This window comes from Lutzomyia longipalpis, chromosome 1, assembly GCF_024334085.1.
Source record: "Lutzomyia longipalpis isolate SR_M1_2022 chromosome 1, ASM2433408v1".
NCBI classification, from domain to species: Eukaryota; Metazoa; Arthropoda; class Insecta; order Diptera; family Psychodidae; genus Lutzomyia; species Lutzomyia longipalpis.
In genome coordinates this window covers 51,065,618-51,073,760 of record NC_074707.1, presented here as the reverse complement: position 1 = coordinate 51,073,760, position 8,143 = coordinate 51,065,618, and the positions used below count along the sequence as shown (strand labels likewise).

The following is an 8,143-nucleotide window of genomic DNA, read 5'->3' as shown; positions in this document are numbered from 1 at the left end:
CTTATTTAGAAGAAATTCATGATAACTCTTTATTCAATGTCTTTTTTCGCCCTGAAAAGGGCGGTTTTTTGTGCAAAATCATGTAATCCGGAGGATGACGTGGAATTATCCTGGTCTTCTGGTTGTCACGAGCAGCATTTCCCACAAATTCTCGAACTTAAGCAGCCAGATTTTTACCCAAAAGTTCCCGTTCGCTTTGATGAAAAGCAACCATGTTCGTTTAGTGGAAATCTCTCTATAAAAAGAAGATGCAACGAAAAAGAGAATCAGTATCGCGTGCAACTCTGTCGAGTGCACGTCGATACAATGGGGAGCTACGGCTCCCAAAATGCAAAGAAATGGCTCTTTTCAAAGCCCTTAAAATAAATAATTTAAAGAGATTATAAAGAATAATTATTTTTTTTTTAAATAAAAAAAATTCATTTTATTAGAATTTATGAAATAAAAAATTTAAATGAATAATTAAATTCTTTTTTTTTAAATGAAGAATTAAATTCTTTTTTTTAAATGAAGAATTTATTTAATTAAAAATTAATTAAATTAAATAAAATTTTATGGCTTTTTTTTACAGAAATTCTTTAAACTCTTTATGCAATGTTTTAGTCGCCCTGAAAAGGGCGGTTTTTTGTGCGAAATCTTTAAATCCGGAGGAGCACCAGCACCGGCATTCTCATCTCAGCATGGTTTCCCTTGCGCAGGAAACAATGAATGCGTCACACGGGGAAGTGGAGCTCACCATGGTTTGAGCGTGTCTTTTCCTCCTTCCTTTCCGCATTCAAAAATATTTTCCTGAAAAAAAAAAAACATTTTGTCTTCCTTAACAGAAGACATTCACTCTGCGAGAGTTCGCAGAGAAATGATTTTTCAGCCACGGCGTCACCTCTATTTATAGCATGCTTTTACCCAAAAGTTCCGTGTCGCTTCGATGAAAAGTTATCCTGTTTGTTTAGGCTCCAAAATGAGACAAAATGGCCCTTTTCAGAGCCCACAAATTAATTCTTTAATGAGTTTAAATAAATAATTATGTTTTTTAAGTATAAAATAATAATCTAAATGATTAAAAACGCCAAATTCATTGAAAAAAATTTAATCGTTTCTTACTTAGAAGAAATTCATGATAACTCTTTATTCAATGTCTTTTTTCGCCCTGAAAAGGGCGGTTTTTTGTGCAAAATCATGTAATCCCGAGGATGACGTGGAATTATCCTGGTCTTCTGGTTGTCACGAGCAGCATTTCCCATAAATTCTCGAACTTAAGCAGCCAGATTTTTACCCAAAAGTTCCCGTTCGCTTTGATGAAAAGCAACCATGTTCGTTTAGTGGAAATCTCTCTATAAAAAGAAGATGCAACGAAAAAGAGAATCAGTATCGCGTGCAACTCTGTCGAGTGCACGTCGATACAATGGGGAGCTACGGCTCCCAAAATGCAAAGAAATGGCTCTTTTCAGAGCCCTTAAAATAAATAATTTAAAGAGATTATAAAGAATAATTATTTTTTTTTAAATAAAAAAAATTCATTTTATTAGAATTTATGAAATAAAAAATTTAAATGAATAATTAAATTCTTTTTTTTTAAATGAAGAATTAAATTCTTTTTTTTAAATGAAGAATTTATTTAATTAAAAATTAATTAAATTAAATAAAATTTTATGGCTTTTTTTTACAGAAATTCTTTAAACTCCTTATGCAATGTTTTAGTCGCCCTGAAAAGGGCGGTTTTTTGTGCGAAATCTTTAAATCCGGAGGAGCACCAGCACCGGCATTCTCATCTCAGCATGGTTTCCCTTGCGCAGGAAACAATGAATGCGTCACACGGGGAAGTGGAGCTCACCATGGTTTGAGCGTGTCTTTTCCTCCTTCCTTTCCGCATTCAAAAATATTTTCCTGAAAAAAAAAAAAAACATTTTGTCTTCCTTAACAGAAGACATTCACTCTGCGAGAGTTCGCAGAGAAATGATTTTTCAGCCACGGCGTCACCTCTATTTATAGCATGCTTTTACCCAAAAGTTCCGTGTCGCTTCGATGAAAAGTTATCCTGTTTGTTTAGGCTCCAAAATGAGACAAAATGGCCCTTTTCAAAGCCCACAAATTAATTCTTTAATGAGTTTAAATAAATAATTATGTTTTTTAAGTATAAAATAATAATCTAAATGATTAAAAACGCCAAATTCATTGAAAAAAATTTAATCGTTTCTTACTTAGAAGAAATTCATGATAACTCTTTATTCAATGTCTTTTTTCGCCCTGAAAAGGGCGGTTTTTTGTGCAAAATCATGTAATCCGGAGGATGACGTGGAATTATCCTGGTCTTCTGGTTGTCACGAGCAGCATTTCCCACAAATTCTCGTACTTAAGCAGCCAGATTTTTACCCAAAAGTTCCGGGTCGCTTTGATGAAAAGCAACCATGTTCGTTTAGGGGAAATCTCTCTATAAAAAGAAGATGCAACGAAAAAGGGAATCAGTATCGCGTGTGACTCTGTCGAGTGCACGTCGATGCAATGGGGAGCTTGGCTCCCAAAATGCAAAGAAATGGCTCTTTTCAGATCCCACAAATTAAATAATTTAAAGAATTTAAATGAATAATTATTTTTTTTTGTTAAATAAAGAAGAATTTATTTTATAAAATTTAATGGTTTTTTTTATAGAAATTCATTCATTACTCTTTATTCAATGTCTTTTTGCCCTGAAAAGGGCATTTTTTGGTACAAAATCATGAAATCCGGAGGATGACATGATTTCAGAGAATTAAGGCCTTCTTCTTGGACAGGAAGACTGCATGAATGTTGGGAAGAACACCACTCTGAGCAGCTAATTAAATAAATAAAATTAAATGTTTTTTTTTAAAGAAATTCATTAAAAAAAAAACTCTTTATGCATTGTTTTCATCGCCCTGAAAAGGGCGGTTTTTTGTGCGAAACCATCAAATCCGGAGGAGCACCAGCACCGGCATTCCCAGCATAATTTCCCATGCGCAAGAGATGATGGATTACGTCCCACGCGGAAGTGGAGCTCACCATGGTTTGAGCGTGTATTTTCCTCCTTCCTTTCCGCATTCAAAAACATTTTCCTGAAAAAAAAGTTTTGTCTTCCTCTACAGAAGACATTCACTCTGCGAGAGCTCGCAGAGAAATGATTTTTCAGTCACGGCGTCACCTCTATTTATAACATGTTTTTACCCAAAAGTTCCGTGTCGCTTCGATGAAAAGTTATCCTGTTTGTTTAGGCTCCAAAATGAGACAAAATGGCCCTTTTCAGAGCCCACAAATTAATTCTTTAATGAGTTTAAATGAATAATTATGTTTTTTAAGTATAAAATAATAATCTAATTGAATAAAAACGCCAAATTAATTGAAAAAAATTTAATCGTTTCTTATTTAGAAGAAATTCATGATAACTCCTTATTCAATGTCTTTTTTTGCCCTGAAAAGGGCGGTTTTTTGTGCAAAATCATGTAATCCGGAGGATGACGTGGAATTATCCTGGTCTTCTGGTTGTCACGAGCAGCATTTCCCACAAATTCTCGTACTTAAGCAGCCAGATTTTTACCCAAAAGTTCCGGGTCGCTTTGATGAAAAGCAACCATGTTCGTTTAGGGGAAATCTCTCTATAAAAAGAAGATGCAACGAAAAAGGGAATCAGTATCGCGTGTGACTCTGTCGAGTGCACGTCGATGCAATGGGGAGCTTGGCTCCCAAAATGCAAAGAAATGGCTCTTTTCAGAGCCCACAAATTAAATAATTTAAAGAATTTAAATGAATAATTATTTTTTTTTGTTAAATAAAGAAGAATTTATTTTATAAAATTTAATGGTTTTTTTTATAGAAATTCATTCATTACTCTTTATTCAACGTCTTTTTGCCCTGAAAAGGGCATTTTTTGGTACAAAATCATGAAATCCGGAGGATGACATGATTTCAGAGAATTAAGGCCTTCTTCTTGGACAGGAAGACTGCATGAATGTTGGGAAGAACACCACTCTGACCAGCTAATTAATTAAATAAAATCTAATTATTTTTGGAAGAAATTCAGAAAAAAAAACTCTTTATGCAATGTTTTTATCGCCCTGAAAAGGGCGGTTTTTTGTGCGAAATCTTTAAATCCGGAGGAGCACCAGCACCGGCATTCCCAGCATAATTTCCCATGCGCAAGAGACGATGGATTACGTCCCACGGGGAAGTGGAGCTCACCATGGTTTGAGCGTGTATTTTCCTCCTTCCTTTCCGCATTCAAAAACATTTTCCTGAAAAAAAAAGTTTTGTCTTCCTCTACAGAAGACATTCACTCTGCGAGAGCTCGCAGAGAAATGATTTTTCAGTCACGGCGTCACCTCTATTTATAACATGTTTTTACCCAAAAGTTCCGTGTCGCTTCGATGAAAAGTTATCCTGTTTGTTTAGGCTCCAAAATGAGACAAAATGGCCCTTTTCAGAGCCCACAAATTAATTCTTTAATGAGTTTAAATGAATAATTATGTTTTTTAAATATAAAATAATAATCTAAATGATTAAAAACGCCAAATTCATTGAAAAAAATTTAATCGTTTCTTATTTAGAAGAAATTCATGATAACTCCTTATTCAATGTCTTTTTTTGCCCTGAAAAGGGCGGTTTTTTGTGCAAAATCATGTAATCCGGAGGATGACGTGGAATTATCCTGGTCTTCTGGTTGTCACGAGCAGCATTTCCCACAAATTCTCGTACTTAAGCAGCCAGATTTTTACCCAAAAGTTCCGGGTCGCTTTGATGAAAAGCAACCATGTTCGTTTAGGGGAAATCTTCTTAATATATAAAGCTGAAATGTTTGTTTGTCTGTGGCACATGAACTCCTCCGAAACGGCTGGGCCGATCTTGATGAAATTTGGTAGGGGAGTAGAGGGGGTCAATACGAGTTGCAAGCGCTATATGGGATTCCGCCCCAACCCCCCTTTATAGCGCCCCCACAGAAAAATTGATTTTTTCCATTTTCTACCTGCTGAAGGGTCAGATAACGGGATTTTTTTATTTAAAAAATTTTTGGGGGTACCGTATTATTCAATTCATCCCCCTTACTAATATACGCCCCCCTTTTATAGCTTAAAATGGAGTTTGCTCACACGTGATTGGGGGCTCGGGTTGACTAGTCTCTCTATAAAAAGAAGATGCAACGAAAAAGAGAATCAGTATCGCGTGCGACTCTGTCGAGTGCACGTCGATGCAATGGGGAGCTTGGCTCCCAAAATGCAAAGAAATGGCTCTTTTCAGAGCCCCCAAAATAAATAATTTAAAGAGATTATAAAGAATAATTTTTTTTTAAATAAAAAAAGAATTTATTTAATTAAAATTTATTAAATTTTTAGTGGTTTTTTTTAGAAATCCATTAAAACTCTTTATTTAATGTCTTTTTTTGCCCTGAAAAGGGCATTTTTTGGTACAAAATCATGTAATCCGGAGGATGACATGATTTTAGAGAATTTTTTCAGGCGCCCCTTGCTGAGCCCACATACATCGCAGAGGAATTTCTTCTCTTTTGTCTGCACCAGAAATTCACGCAGAAGTTGCTCAACTCTCCAGGCTGTTCCATCTGCTTCGTAATCTCCTTCACGTCGTCATTTGCCTTTGTGAGGAGGATAATTTTTGCATGAAACACTTCATTCTTGTTCTGAAGAGCTCACTGAGATTGATCAGAGGAGCATCTTGGCCATTTGATGAGAAATTGAGACTTCTATTAACTGCCGGGGTGGAAGTCTCCAAATCCCTCGATCCCCTCATCCTCCTTACCCATTGATTCTGTGTGCCTCTGCAGTGCATTGTGTGTTGCCTTCTCATGCAAATCCCCCCCGGCATCGTCTCAAAATCTCCACTCATACTCAGGGGTTGAAGATCTCCCATTGAAATGTCACTAAGATTGATTATAGACTTCTCCGATTGCTTTCCAGGTGTTCTCTCAGCTCCGTGATCCTTCAGAAATGAATCAATCTCACGCAGAAAGGACACCGAACCCTCAATTCGTTCACTCAGCTGCTGCCCCACTTGCCAATGTTCAGGATATGCGTACTCCAAGGCTTCCTGCTTTTCCTGGAACTCTGTATCACAGCTAAAAGGGGAATTCCGGGCAGATTTCTCCGGATCTTGCAGAAGAAAGAAATCAGGTGGAATCAGTTTCAAAAAGCTCCGCTGGAAGCTTTTGGCGCTGTTAGCTGTGAAAAAGTGAGAAACATGAAATTACGTTGAAACTTCATTTAAAAAAAAACGGAAATGAGGAAAAATTTTGAAGTTAATTTCACAATATTTGGCCATAAAACGTGTATAATTAAAACGTGTAAAAATGCTGGACAAAATATCCGCAATATTGTCTTCTTCGGGTGAACTTCATCAAAGAAATTCCATGGAAGTTTTCCCCTTGTTAAAAAGTTGGCGTAGGAGGGTTCCTTTTTGTGCTCTGCAAGCATTCGTGCGAGTCAGCTGTTCTGGTTCAGCGCTGGTTGCAATTTTTACGTAAAAAATAACTATCTCGCCCAGGAAACATCTCCCAAAGCATGGTAAGTTCCAGCATAATCCCATCTTGTGGTCAATTCGTAGAAATACGCGTGATTTTGTTTGTTTTTCGTGAGAAATGTAAATAAAATTGCTTCGCAACGTGTTTTCCACAGTCTGCTGCAGTTTGCTAAAGATATTGAGGAGAAGCCCCAGGCGGAAGTTGCTTCAGTTCTTCGTATTCGCATCACCCTCACATCCCGGAATGTGCGTTCCCTGGAGAAGGTGTGTGGTGACCTGGTGACTGGGGCGCCAAGAAGCAGAAGCTCCGTGTTGAGGTTAGTTTTTATTGTTGGGAGTTTGTTGGTTTCAGAAAATTCCCTTCTTCCGGGTAAGAATTTTGCATTATTTTTATGTTAAAAACTCTTCTGATGATTTTGGTGTTGTTTGCAGGTCTCGTGTAGTCTTCTGCCTAATTCCGAAGGATTATGGGGGGAGGAATTGCCGGAGTATCGTGTGCTGAGACAATTGCCTTTCTCTGTCCAGAAGAGAAAATAATCCTCGTAACAGAGTCTCGACTCATTCTGCACAGGAGCTCGTCCCAATTTAATAGAAGAGCGCCCCCATTTAATTGGGATTCGTGACACAGAATCAGTGCAGGAATTTCAGAGAAAGATCACGGATAGGAAGAGAATTGTTTTCGTGGGAAATGGTGGAATTGCCAGTGAGATTGCCTACGCAGTGAAAGGTGTTACAATTGATTGGGTAGTCAGGGATAATCAATCACATTTCCTCCACATTCCTTGATCCAGGAGCTGCTGAATTCTTCAAGAAAAATCTGCAGGAAAAAGGCTCCAGTATGGTGAGACGATTACTAATTTTCCTCTTAAGGATCTCTCAATTGATTAAATTGATTAAACTTTGTTCTTTCTTCTCCGCAGGTGAAACGCAGGGAAATTGTGGAGCAGCCTTGGGTCCCGATTGGCATTGAATGCCCGATGTTTCCGGAAGTGGATGCAATCTCCCGGATTCCGTCAACATTCACTAACTCTTGAGTGCGACTTTGTCGTTTCAGCAAGTGGTGTCAATCCCAAAATTGATTACACGGTAGATTCACCACTGGAGCGTGCCACAGACGGTGGGATTTCAGTCAATGAACTCATGCGAGCATCCCTGGTGGATATTTATGCGGCTGGGGATTGCTGTACGGCCACATGGAAGCCAGCAGAGAATTGGTTTGGCTCCTAAAATGACATAAAATGGCTCTTTTCAGAGCCCACAAAATTAATTTTTTAAAGAGTTCAATGAATAAATATAATTTTTTAATTAAAACGCTTAATTAATTTAATAAAACCTAATATATTTCAAAGAAATTCATCATAAATCTTTATTTAATGTCTTTTTGCCCTGAAAAGGGCATTTTTTTTTGTATAAAATCATGAAATCCGGAGGATAACATGATTTTAGAGAATTTTAAACTTTCTTCTGTCATTCCGCCCGTAGAATGGGTACATCCGGCCACTGAGCACTGCCACAGGACATCAGAATCACCACTTTTGTGTACTTTGAGGGTTTTCAGGCGCCCCGTACTGAATCCATATTCATCATGGCTATTGCTGTGCCATCCTTGTTATTCTCACTACTCTTCAACTCTGCTTCGTGGCATCGATTTATGCGCACGATGAAATTT

General features: G+C 37.5%; 1 pseudogene; it reads left to right on the top strand.

The window, feature by feature from the left end:
* Positions 1-6,457: 6,457 nt before the first annotated feature.
* Positions 6,458-7,701, top strand: LOC129796383 (pyridine nucleotide-disulfide oxidoreductase domain-containing protein 1-like; annotated as a pseudogene).
* The last annotated feature ends 442 nt before the right edge of the window (positions 7,702-8,143 follow it).